Source organism: Meleagris gallopavo, chromosome 7, assembly GCF_905368555.1.
Source record: "Meleagris gallopavo chromosome 7, MGAL_WU_HG_1.1, whole genome shotgun sequence".
In the NCBI taxonomy this organism is placed as follows: Eukaryota; Metazoa; Chordata; class Aves; order Galliformes; family Phasianidae; genus Meleagris; species Meleagris gallopavo.
In genome coordinates, this window is record NC_139410.1 from 1,930,282 (window position 1) to 1,944,739 (window position 14,458).

The 14,458-nt window shown below is 40.3% G+C and overlaps 1 non-coding gene across 1 annotated transcript; it reads right to left on the minus strand.

Annotated features, from left to right (window-relative positions):
* Nucleotides 1–356: 356 nt before the first annotated feature.
* On the minus strand, nt 357–439 carry TRNAL-CAG (transfer RNA leucine (anticodon CAG)). The gene has a single exon. It is a non-coding gene; the product is annotated as a tRNA-Leu (tRNA).
* Nucleotides 440–14,458: the final 14,019 nt, after the last annotated feature.

Here is a 14,458-nt window from a genome sequence, read left to right on the forward strand (position 1 = left end):
AACTGTTGCTCAGCAGGCAGCCAGGTCCTTCTCCGCCGAGCTCCTCTCCAGCAGATCAGACCCAAACCTGTACTGAGGCACACGGTTCTTCCTCCCCACGTAGAGGATTTCACAGTTGCTTCTATTGAATCTCATCAGGTTTCTCCCTGCTCAACTTAACATTCTGTCAAGGTCCCATTGAAGGGCAGCACTTACTTCTGGTGTGTTAGCCCCTACTCCCAGCTTCGTACTGCCAACAAACTTGGTGAGGATTAACTCTATCCCCCTCTGTCCAGGTCACTGATGAAGATGTCAAAACAAGACTGAACCGAGTACCAACCCAGAAGGAACACCACTAGTTACAGGCCAAAAATAATTGTCAGGAGTGGGATTTGAACCCACGCCTCCAGGGGAGACTGCGACCTGAACGCAGCGCCTTAGACCGCTCGGCCATCCTGACTCATAGAAGTTATAGTACTAATTTTTTTTTTTTTAAATTCTAAATCGTAAATTGTTTCTAAATTATAATATATTTGAACTGGTCAGGGCAAGAAAACTAAGCTTCCCTTTGGAGTTAAAAGAAATAAAAATAAAATCTATTAAACCTTGACCAAGTAGGGTTACATTTAATCCTGACTACATAGTGAGTATAGTCTGCTTTCTCTGCAACAAATGAGCTGTAGAGTACATTGAGCTACATGTGGTATCAGCTACTTAATTCAATTTATTTGAGCTTTCTTCACAGCTTAAAAAGAAGGATAAAGCTCATGGCATTTTCTTTCACTGACACGCTATGAAAGATTACACAAGATTTTCCACTTAAACTTTTCTAACTTACTGAGTCACAGCAGGCTCCTATTTATTATTATTCTTGTTATTATTATTTTACATAGTGAGGGTTTTTTTTTTTTCTTCAGTTCGGTGATAGTCTTTCCTTGTTTTTGTTTCCTCACTTTAGAACTTCCAAAACGCTCCGGAAAACAACAGCCTGAGGCAGGAGCCAAGACACAGAGATCCACACCGACTGAGGAAATAACACCAGGAACCTCTCAGAAGCTTGAGGAGTGCTTCATATTCACTTAGATAGAGTCATGTATCTATTTCTGAGTTTCTGGCACAGCAATCACATTTCCTGTGCTATAGGAAAGATCACCTACAAAGTCTTCAGCTTTCCCTAACGCCTGGGGAGCAGCTTTCCTGCTTCTGAGACCACCTCAAACTATCTCCTTGAGTTGGTCCCTTAGCAGAACAGGACACCAAAGCAAAGATGATCAGGGATCTTCCGTTTCTACTCACAGCATATGTGCTGTCAGGTGTAGGAGTGGAATACCTAACCTAAACAAGTACTAACGCCAGAAGCATGTGAAATGCAGTGGCTATCATATACAAAAGAAAAGGCAAAGCCATTTTGTATGCTTTCTGAAATAGAAGCTCAGTTCATTCTGCTTGATTATGCCCTGTCCCTGGAGATGTTTGAGGCCAGGTTGGATAGGGCTCTGGGCAGCCTGGTGTAGTATTAGATGTGAGGTCGGTGGCCCTGCCTGTGGCAGGGGGGTTGGAGATTCACGATCCTTGAGGTCCCTTCCAACTCTGGCCAGTGATCCTGTGCTTGTTGACTGTACAGAGACTTCCTGTGAAACACACGTTTGTGATGGGCCACTCCATGACTGAAGGGAAGAGATGAACTAACTTTCAACTAAATAAATACCAAGAAATTATCATGTGTCATTTCCATCACGGACACACGTTAAAGAAAATCCCATATTTAGGCAACACTGGTTTTGCACATTTTACATATAAAAAGATTACTTCTCTCTTTTCCTAAAAGCTGAGTACTAACTCCATATTTGTCTGCATAGAGATAATATTAAAATTCATACCAATACACTTCCAATCAGTATGCATTAATTTAATTAAACTTAACACTGTTTTTACAATAGAAGCCATTTCTGGTGTACAACGACTGTAGAGAAAACCAGCAACTGTTTCAGAAGAGTGTTTGGATGATATTCTGAAGGTCACAACAAAATTCCTAAGCACAGAGTGCATCATATACAGATGCTTCAGTTGAGGCAAAGCTCACATTAGCCTTGCTATGTAGTCCATATTCTTCCTATTTTACAGACTTCCTGTAGTTTGACCTTTTCTATCTGAAAACCTCTGGAAAGAAGTTCAAGAAGGAATCGGAGCAGTTGTTGATCCTATCTCAATTCTAGGTCTGTTGCACGCAGTTTACATGCATTCAAGGCTGAGATTAACCTACTGCACTTTAGAAAGCAGATAATTAAAAAAAAAATTAAGCATCATAAATTACATTCCATCCCAAAGGATCTTAAAATGCTTTATAGGCTATGCACACAGAGCACTCCATCTGTCACCCAAGGCAAGTACCTCTGGGATGAAATGCAACAACTGTTGCACGGCGAATGGCAGCAGAGAGGAAGTGAGGAATACCAGCGCATCGAATCGGAATTGCAGGGGGAATTTAGGTAGGAAGAATGCAATTACCCACTTTGGAGCCCGGCCAGACCATGGGGGTTAAAGTCTAATAAAGAACCCTATGAGAATTTTAACAACCCCTCGTGCTCAGGACCTTCAATTTACATTAGCCTTCAGGAACAAGGTTAACAGCTCCGCTCAACTGGTTTCACACGCTGCCACAGGACACGGGGAAAAACCAACTTCTGCTCCTTCCCTGCAGCTTCCACCCAACTACTAAGCAGATTAATACTACTTAGTCTGCAATGTGATGAAAACGCAGTGGAAGGCAACGTGATTGAAAGCTGCAATGAATCAGAGTACTTCTTACTGATCCTTCAAAAGCTCTACAGGAGGAAAATACTTTCTATTCCACTAAGTCCTCAAATCCTTGTAATGAAACCATCTGAGGTCATCTCAGCAGGTATGATAATGTTTGTGAAGGTGCAGAGAGAGGAAGATTCACAGTGCTAACATCAGAAACAGATATTCTTGCTCCAACAGCAACGACTGAGAAAGAGCACATATGCAGATCAGGTCCTATCACATACAAAGGAAGCAATTGTCACAGATAACGCTTTTAAAATGTATCTCGTGTAACCACATACAGAGGTGATGCTCAAGTAAGCCTGAAAATAAAAAGCAACAATGAAAGTGAGAAAGATGAGCAGGTAAGAAGCAACACAAGCACATGGCTCATCTGACTTCCTCTCAGACCAATGGCATTTTTGGGCTATAAAAAAAAATTGCAGATGGGCTTCCAAATTTCCTTCCTCCGAAACAACGTATCGAGTGAGGCTGTAATAGAGCACAGCCCTTCACTCCCATTGAACTGAAAGTATTAGGAACAAATTCCAAGGCACCGCCAAACACCCTTTGAAACTGTTTACATTATGTACCCATAACCCACAGAAGTATCTTATTTCTTCAGTGAGGTTACACACAATTTAGAGATATTTAACCTCTTAGCTACAGACTAATGCAACACATCACACATATTTTCATGTCATTGTTTTGAAACTTTTACAGTTTGCAAGGGTGCATTTTATTTGCCTTTGGCTAATTTGTTTTGTTCAATGAGATGAATGAGGAAAGTATCGTGGTATTGTTGACAAGTTCCCATCAGAAATCCTTACTCGCTTCATCTTATTACTTATTACTGTGAAAGAAGTGAGGTAAAGAAGCAGCAACCCAAGGCAGAGCATTTGTGGCAGTAAATATCCCTCGGCAATAGCAGAAGCGCTGCGTATCACACGGACAACGCTACTGCTGCAAGAGCTCTGTGATTTATGCTAATGAGAAAAGCCACCTTGACGAACAGAAAGCTAAGGACAGACCAGCTCAGTGCTGATGCAGATTTTGAACATTAGGTTTAGATTTCACAGGAAATACCGAAGACCAGTGGTTTCAGGAATCTTGCAACGCTGGTACATAGCTGGGAGTCTTCACTGGAGAGATGTCAGTCAGAGGCACAAATCACTTACGTGCCATTTGTACCATGTGGTTTTATCCCAGGTCTTAGCAGCTCTCCTGCATCCTCTGTTGAAGATGGGATGGTTCCTGCTTTTTAGAGAGGATTTGCAGACCAATCCTTCCACTACAAGGGCGCTCTTGAATAAGCACATAATTCAGCCTCCTCTGTAAGATCATCATGCACAAGTACTCCACAATACTGCAGTTGCAGGAGAGGCTTGCCTTGCTCTAAGCTGACATTTAAGCAGGTCTTGCCACAGAGTTCGTGTGATCTTTTCCTCCACAAGCACCTCTGGTACAACTTCCAAGAGGTAAACAAGCATTCACGAGTCTATTCCTTCGCTGACTTTCAAGGTTAAATGAGTTCCCCAGTCCTTAAGGATCAAATTTTCAAAAACACTTGGGAACTTACTGAGATTTCATGTGCTCTTTCCCTATAGATTTCAAAGCAATGAGAAAAATACTAGCTCTGGTTTAAAACCTGTGTCCTTAGTACATTCAAAGAAAATCAAAACCAATGAGGTCTCTTCTGGAAGGCCACAGAAGCAGAATTTTAAAGCAACACTTGCACAATTTCAAAGTTAATCTGAGCCAAACAAGAATACAGAACAGCTAGTACTCACATACAGCAATGAGCACACTTGCACTTATTAGGTCTTGAAAGAATCTGCTTGGCATTGCCAGAAGTATCTCCAACTCTAATGCTCATTCGTCAATTCACCTGAAATACGGAGAATTTTATTGGTCATAAGCCCACCGAGTGTCTCTTCCTGCTGACTTCCAGAGAACAGCGGGGATCCATTCAGATCGGAAGGCTGACCAGCTTTGCTACTATTATTTCACATTAAAATACTGTCAAGCTCTTCATGCATTTGGCCTGAACTGCATTTTCTTTCAGTACATACCACTTACATTTTGTACACGCAAGTTCATAATTCATGATCTTTTAGCTTGATACAGATCTGCTCCACCTGAAGGTCTAAATCCATTCTAGCCCAGAAACTGGTTTAAGTAGGTATGTTACTTCCAGAGGTAAGCATCTTTCAGACCTTATAAAAAACGGGTCTCAAATTATTAACTCAGGTCCTGTCCATATTGACTACAAAGAGATAATGTCAACTCACTGGCTTTTTTGCCATCAATAGTGATTCGAAGAAGGATTTATTTATTTATATCTGCAAATGGTCATATCCATCAATTAATCTCATGCTTAAGATTTTACTTGACTAAACAGAGTGCTAAGGGCCAATGAGCCCATTTGCCATTACTCAAAATGCCCTCCCTCTCCAGCATCTGAAAGGAGAACTGTACTCACACGTATTGCTTATTCATAAGCTTTATTCATGCCTCACATTAAATGCAACAAATATACTTACGTCAAGTGCTACAGGATTGAAAAACACTAGTTATGCACAGAAAATAAAACCTAAATCCATATGGAGATAACTCCAGCTTGGATTTAGGGAAGGCTTCTACTTAGGCTGCCAAGCAGAAGACTAGTAAGTGTTCCCACAATCATGAAATAGATGATTAAAATAAAAGTGATTAGAAAATGTTGCTGCTGACTGTCTGGCTAAACTGTAGAAATATATATGCTGCTGAAACCTAAGTAAATGGTTTAAAAAAAAAAACCCCACTTCTGAATTTGCAGGGTCAGCACTGCTAATTCATAGCAAGACCATGGCACACTGAGGAGGACTTTTTTTAATTCTCTAAATATATACCACCATACAGATGCTGCACACTATGACACGTACGTACAATAACTAAAGAACTTGGACACCTTCATCTAGTTATTTGCAGTGACATCTCAAACAAAATCACACAAAATAACCCTTTTTGGGTTTAGTAGAAGGTGGGGTAGAACAAGCAATGTATTCTGCCCCATTGATTAGAGTGAACAAAAGTGGCCATGATCTTAACACCTGGGAAAAGTCAGGGCATGCACAGCTGGCCGCGAGCTGGTCACACATTCCTGAGGTTACAATTACTACCAGTGTTCTCAAACCGGGCTCACTGACGAGCAGTTGCAGATGGCCAAAATGCTTATGTGTGGAAATAGCTTTACTCAGCAAAATCTTAGAAAAATAACGTATCAATAGGAACACTTGTATATGTAGATGTAGCATTTTTCTCAGTGATGTTTTCGTCAGTTAGCCCACAGGTCATGTAATATAAACTGAAAACAGGAAATCTTTTGTGTTGCATGCCATATACATCACTCGGTACCAGAGTATCACTTTCTGCAGCAAGCAGGCTTCCCGTGCAGTTAAAGGAGGGAAACAGGCTGCACACAAGGTCCCATTCCCAGGTCTGCTAGCACTGGGACAGATCAGGGCTCCACGTGTTGGCTTCCTGATGGGTCAAATGGGTGTAGTGCTGCTCCCACCCATGTACACAGCGCCGTGGTGCAGACACGGGGGTGAGCAGCACTGAAAGCCATCAAGTACAATTTCAGAATCTTTACAAGTACCTACGTGTTCCCCCTTCAGTAATGACATTCTACAAAGATGTTACAAAAACTGCAGTGATCAAAACTCAACTGAGGTAAAATCAGAAACACGGCCTGCTGAGGCACAATTACATCGAGCTTAATTTCAAGCTATTTACTGAACCATCCCTGCAAGATGCTCCTTCAGTCAGGTTACTTGGGAGCCACTCAACCAGGTGATATGTTTTTATACGCAAGTTTGGACATTTTGTATTTAAGAAAGGATAAAAGCTCTCACTGTGCTAAAGAAGTACCTCGATGCAGCACATAACTTGAATTTGATGTTTTCAAACTCCTTAGTTGAATGTCCAGCAGAATCTATATCAGAGTTATACCTTGTACCTACAAATTAGCAGGCTTGCCACCAGTGGAGCCAGAGCAGGTAACCATGGAAGAATTATCAATTGAGATTTCAACCCATAGACACCAATGCCTATTTGGACCACTAAATGCAATCTTGTTTTCCAGACAATGGAACAGCTACCTTTTCCAACACTAAATATGACAAAAAGTCATCATCTGAGTACAATTACAAACATTCTGATCGCAGAATTTTCCCTGTAAAAACACAGGAGAGCCAACGTACAAGAACATCTCTCATCTCTGCTGTCCTCTAAGCCAGCACCTTGTTGCTGGGATTACTACGACCCACATCTTTATGCACACGGTCAGCAAGACCAAAAGGTCACTATGGTTTTAATTTACTATTTGCTATAAAACTCGTATCGCAAGCAGACTTGGCATTCATTTCTCAGGTATTGCACATAACTTCAAGTCAACAAACGGCAAAGTTAGGTTACAAATCACTCAGTGCCAAGTCCTATTAGTAATTTCTGATCCAAACCAGCGCAAAGCTCACCTCCCCAGGTGTCACCACACCCTACATTGCACTTTCACAGAGACAGCTCTATAAAGATTAAGGTATTTTGCTAGGATCAAGTGAGCAAGACAAGACTGTTGGACAGCCATAGTCATAATATTCTCCTAAATGAGCAGAGCCTGCACACAATCCTTGTTATCATTTCACTTACAAATCTTTTTAATAAAGTCGTTTTAGTTCAAAATGTATTTCCTAAATTTCAAGGTTAATAACCGTGAGCATCAAAACCTCCTCAAAGAGTTTGCTGTGAGATGAATTTTAACTGGTCTATTCCCTTCTGCATATTGAGATTTTCAGAGATAATTTTATTCAGCTTGTAACTACCAGCACAAATGCTGATTCTAAATATATCTGCTGAACTCTAAATGACTTCTGTTTATAGAAATAGGACATAACAAGCCATTAAACGCTCCTTACAACAAACTGCCCTGTGCCAAAAAACTTGTTGCAAGTTTTTAAGTTAAGGACTTAGGCTGACAATGTTAAGAAAACTACTAAGACAGTTGTTATTGCAATATACTGTACCTTACAAGTCTTAGTTAAGAATTTTAGTTTTAATTCTGTATCCACACAGGCTTGCCAATAAAGAAAAAACCTGCTGGTGCTTGAGACCATCATTGCTTAGCGTGATTTAAGGAATCAGCACAACACTTTGTTGCTATACAGCATCCAGGTAAGTACAGAAGGATGAGGGCACACCTAGTAACAAAAGACTGCAAAGTTCTTGGTGACTCTTAGTACTATTTGTTCTAAAACTTCAGTCCAAAGGACTCTACAAGGAGTTCCTGATTAGGTGAGAGTTAAGCACAGCCAACTATTAGCCATTAAGTTCATGCTAATTAAACCCAAAAACCTGAAAGCAGAAGCTTAGCTGCAAGAATTGGGTTTTCTGTTCCCCCACCGCAACTCTGCCTCCAACTCAAGCTGCTGATGGTGTAGGAACTTCCATAACCTAACAGCAGTCAGTGCCCTTCTCAGCTTATAGAATCATTAAGGTTGGAAAAGATCTGCAAGACCGTCTCCCGCAAGCGTCCACCTACCACCAATACCGCCCCCTAAACCGTGGTCCTTCATATCACATCTACAGTAAAGTTTGCTAATAGTATAAAAGGCCGCAATTCTGAAAGGGTGGAGTCCACCTTATTGCTCTCTTGTAGTCGATGCAAAAATCGCATTTACTTATATGCAGATGTAGATGGAAACTGTCAGCTCAAATCCATGCTCTCTGAAGGAGCTGGCAGTCTTTTCACACGCTCAGAGGTGGGAGCAAACAGCAGAGTTACAGCTCTCTTAAGTGGCAACAGATCACAAGCAAATAGTTTTCAAATGCAACGTTTTAGGAGCAATAATGGCAGCTATCCTGTATAAAGGAGGATGCTACCTTGTGAGAGAGGTAACTGAAGCCCTCTGAAGAGGGAACATTTTCTAAGAACTAGTTTCACACGTCTGAGTAACTACAAACAGGTTCTTATAGTAACTTATACATACCTACGCTGTCAGGGAACAATAGAAATTTAACTGACTAAGTAAGAGTCAAACTCTGTTTGTTTTAAGTGAAGAAGAACAGAAATCCCACAGCACATTGCTTTGAAACAATCTATTTATTACTAGTCAGTTCTGGCCCAAAGTTTGACAAGAATCACTCCTCACAGCTGAAACCATTTGCCTTTCAACAACTACTTTACATGAAATAAACTCAAATTGTTTCCAAAAGGATTTTCCTTTACTTTCTCCAGAAGTTAGATGACAGGACTTACTCTAAACCTACTGAATGAATACAAGAGGGTTCCTCTTATTATTTAATCAAGACAAATTCTCTCAACTCTTCTTAAGACCACTCATTCACCTAGTAGAAGCAGTACCGGGCTAATAAGAACAGAGAAAAACATAACATCTTCATTATTTTATATCCTCTCAAATCATTTTATGACTGAGCATCTTTAAAATCCTCCAAAAATGAGTGCAAACTGCACTTCTACCAACGTCATTTTCTCACTGACGACCTGAGAAATGAACACTCCTATAAAATCACCTCTAGCGAAATGGTTGCTCCTCACACGAATATTCTAATTTGAACAGGCATTTTAAGTGTAGAGACATGAAATATCGGTGATTTAAAACAACTAAAAATGTTATGATCCAATTACTGCCGAGTTACTCCATGCATGAATGAACAAATTGACCTGAGTTTGAATACAGTATTTTAATAATGCAGCTGCCATATTCATTGGTCTCTACGTTTCCTGAAAGCTAATCTGCCAAATAAGTTAGAGTATTAATCTCCTGTGCTTCCGTTCTTGGAGTGCTGAGTTAATAATGCTCCACACTTCCATGTTATTTCTCTGAAATGTTGTTTTTTAGAAATATATATAACATACACAGATACCATAACTACAACATAAACACATTTTCATTTGAGGAACTATCCACTCTGAGGAGGTGAGTGGCAAGTACCCATTTCTGCACAACCTCAAGTCAATTTAGGCACTGACTTTTAAATACTTGTTTTAGCTACACGTGGTGTCTGCAGTTGTGAGTTATTTTTTCCAATAAGCCGTCAAAATCATAGTCGTTCTGTACTTCAAAACCTCAGTAACATGACACATCTGTCTCAAGGCATACAGAAAATAAACTAGGGTTGAAGCTATTTTCACACCAAACAAAAATTTCCATGAGCTACTTAAAAGCCTCATTTGTACCACCTTATGAGTGCAGCTCCAATATGCAGTGATTTGAAGTGCTGGATCTGATTGAGTCTGCTCTGGCAAAGCTTTACCCACGATGCCAAGCAACAAAGGAGAGTGAAATTACCAAGAAAGAAAAAACCATTCAAAAATTCAAAATTCAAGGTTGTTTTGGCTGAGTAATTCCAACAGAATCAACAGTAAGTAAAATTACTGATGTGCAAAAAGATATGCCATCAATTGATAAAAATTATGGTACCATTGGATAAACATTCACATCAGATACGTAGATAATTAAAAACCCCTAAGAATTCTGTAGCTGCAGATGACAGCACTATTACAGTTAATATTTAATCATGAGATTGTGAGAATGTTCAGTAGTGGGGGACAGGATTAACATATTGCTTTAAAACATTCCATTACTTTCTGCATCTGTTTACTGATAATAAAAGAAACAGCTGTTCTAAATGTAACATTAACAGGTGTAAACCATTCATTTGAGATTTTAAAACAATAATTCTAATCTATTTCCTCTTTAGCTATTTTGAAATGACATTACGAGCACCCCTCCTATTAGCTTACACAATTAACTAGTAATTGTTTAAACTCTTCTCATGTCCGCAAAACATATACATGTGGAGTTAGCTTCCTTCTCGTTTTGTGCTAAAGGCTCTGTTCTTATGCAGCGCACATCCTGAACTAATTCACCAGATGTGTTCCATAAAATGTTTGGTCACACTATTCAGCAGCTTTCCTTTAGCAACTGTTCTATATCAAATTTACTGTAAAAAAAGCATCATAATTATGAAGTAACACTGTATCAAATTCACAGACCTAATACCTCACTATGCGTAGTTAAACTATGAATGATAATTGAGCTTGAAATTGTATATTTACTTTAAATAAGTCCTCCAAATCATCTGCAACAATGTGTGCTTAATTCGAAGCCATTAACAAAAGATTTAACATTTCCACCTTTATACTCTTCATAATTTTAGATATGATACTCCGTGCTTAAGGGAAAGAGAAAGAGAAATTAAAAGCCACCTCTGGTAGGTTTCCATTTGAAACATTAAATGAACATCCCTTCATCTTATTATAGGTCTTAACCCAGTCTGCTAAGTGATGAATATAGAAGAAACAGATTTTTAAACTCTTCAATACTGCTATTGTAGCAAAACAAACAAACAAAAAGAAAACCAACAATGAAAAAAAACAAATGCAAAGCTATAGGTTTGCCTAAGAAACATGCACACAAAACCCAATCAACCAGAAACTAGGCCAGATTACAAAAGATACAACAATCTCTGAAGACCAAATATTAACAAACCTTTTCAAAAAAAAACAAAAAAACAAAAAACCCTGTTGACCTTGATGCTTACTTGCATGAAAGTAATACCAGTACATTTTTTTTTAATTTTCTTATAAAAACACAACAAAAACACTTGAAAACATGCAACTGAAGAATTATCAGCTGTGTAACTAGAGCGTTGTTTGAAGGTATTGATTCAATTGCTAGATACTTTCTGTATCATACTGAAATACAGAAAAGCCCATTTTAACAACATGTGTCATAGAATTTTCTACCAATTACTGGCTAAGTGCTCCTAAAATAAGTCACCATTCCCTGTGTTTTGCAGTTATTCTCTGCACTGGTACTGCTCATACTGAAAAAATGGAAACATGTATATCCATGGAAATAATCCAATCCCTTCACATGCACACTTCTTAACCAACAGGAAGCAGAAACTTCATTATTAAGACTCTTCAGACATTTAGCAAAGAAACAAGTAGAAGGTATTACTTTCATTGTGTGCTTATATTTACAAGCAGGAAATATTCTTCCTTCAGTAAGGTTCTCCTTTATTTAAAAATTGTTTAAGTATTTAAATATTGTTCATGGTTTCATATTAAGACACAACTTCTGAGAATTTGGGGGAGGTGGACACTAGAGCTGGAAGTGCACCAGCATAACCAGCCAAAAAACACCATACACACAGTCCTTCTGAGAAAAGAGGAAAGCTACAGTGAGCCAGATGATTAAAAAACCAAATAAACAAAAAAGCTTTAGCCTGGAAAGCCCTATGTTACTGGACAGGAAACGCTGCTACCTGCACTAGGCTGATTTGGGGAAGGGGAGAAGAGCACTCCATGAGAAGTTTCCCACATGGAAACACTTTGCCACACTGATGACTGGAAGGAGAGCAAGATGCTCCTTCATAACCAGCCCCAGAGCTGTCAGTTGACCATTTTGTTAGGCAAATTTACACAAGAATGGAATGCCAGCAGAGGGCAGTGCAAATATTGGAACTCCCCTGAGATGCCCAGAGAGGGGCAGGTCTGAGGTGCCCTGCCTGCTTCACTGCAACCTGTCCTGCTCCAGCTGATCCTTTAAGTTGAGAGCCTACTAGTAACCAAGCTTCTACACCTCTTTGAGTCTTTCACCTCTCAAGCATTTGTTCTTCCCTCCAGATAGGGAGCACAGTTCAGGGCTGCTGCCCACCAATACTCTTGGTGCTCTAAGGAGACCCTCACAGCCTGTCACATCACCCAAGGGCTAAAAGACACCAAAGGATAATAGGCCTTTCAACGCAAGAACCACTGCAACAAAAACACTGTTTGGCTTCTCCTAAACGATCTAAAGCCATCACCAACTTCCCCTCAGCACAGCATCAGAACAACTCCCCATTTTAACTCGCAGTGCCGCAGCCGCCATTACTGAGATGAGGTTCAGCCTCGTCCCCACAGCGCCATCCTGGAGCACTTACTGCCAGCACCCAGCCTCAGCACCCCACAAAGACTAAAAGAAGTTGACCAACTACCTCAGGGCAATATCACGAGGTACCTTCAGAGCAGAGAACAACCAGCCTGGTCAGGAAGGCAAGAAAGAAGCACACCTGCACTAAAGAAATGCCTGCTGCTCGTTTGTTGTCATGGCGACGGAGCCCAGCTCAGCACCTGTGCAGATGCTGGCCATATCAACTTACCACCCACCTCAGCAACTGTTAAACTCAGGAACTGCTATACAGGCTAATTGAGATTTATATTTATATATATATATCACTTATTGAGATTAACGCACATACAATTAATTACTCTTCCTAACTAATTAAAATCAGTGTACATATTCATTTAATTTCTAGGAGACTCCACTTGGTGATCCATTCTCTGGATTCACTTTGGCATTTCTCATGGCTAGGGCTGCTCTTTCAACACTTAACAGTTTGTTTCCAAACAAGGGTAAAAATAAACTGTAACCTTCCGCATCCACTGCCACACTGGGATCCTGTTTTCTCCTCAGAGCCAAGAGTCACATCTAATTCCTGTGCCTCCATACACCTACTCACTTTCACTCTGAAAATTCACATTTTCTGCAGTGAGTGGCATTTACAGATAACGTGTACCTAGTTTTCCACTCATGTTCTCGTTACAAATTAAAATACCTTGCTTGTACACTCTCTTGGTCCCTGCTCTGTTCTCCTCTGCCAGTCCTTGTCCTGCTGACCCCACCTTCTCTAATGACTTCCTGCCCACGGGGTTTGTCTTCAGTGTGAGTATAACCAGTTATGCAGTGTACTGCTAGTCCTTTGATGGGGCTCTTAACTCTCTCTTTCAAGTCATCCCAACACACCAAAACCTGTTAAGATCTTTCACAGCTGGGAAACATAATGCTAAACCAAAAGAAAGGTGGCAGCTGCTTGATCACCCCAGGTTTTGGATGCATGATCCTCTTGCTGGTTTTTCAGTCAAGCACATCAACCCCATGCCTTCTGCAGGTGTCTCCAGGCCAGGATATTCATAGCTATGTCTTAAGACTCCCTCAGCTTGACAGCAGGTATCAAACCTTCCCCAGAAAGAGACTACTGCTTTCCCCTTTACACTTAATTACTTCTCTTGAAGGCTCTCATTGCCTAGTTTTTCAGCTGTTCTCAAACTAACATACGACAGGTGCATGAGAGGTAGGGAGCAGCAAAAGAGGAACTCACATATTCCTTCTGCTCATATTCTCACTAAGATGGCAATAGGAAGGGAGTACCTTGTTTGTTACTGCACTTCTGCTGTTGCAGTTGTACTATCCTCCCATCTATCAGGGGAGGTAATAAATACTACTTGCTGTTGCTTCGTTCATTAGTTCATCGCTGTTTGGTACAGAGCAATATATCAGTAATTTACCTTTTCACAGTAAGCATTTCCTTCGCTGATACTCTGATATTCTTGTCCATAAACCAGTGTTTAATCAATGGATATACAGATAGTGTGTGTGTGTGTGTGTGTGTGTATGTATGTACGTACATTATACATATTAGCAGGAGCTTGACTAATAGATTTTATGTTGGAGAAATAAGAGAAAATCACTCACCCTGTCTTGGGCTCATGAAATAAACTCCTGATGGAGCAGATCTCCACAGAGCGATCTTTCTGCATTGGCAGTCGGCTCTTAAATGGGTCTAGGAGAGGTGGAGCCAGGCTCCA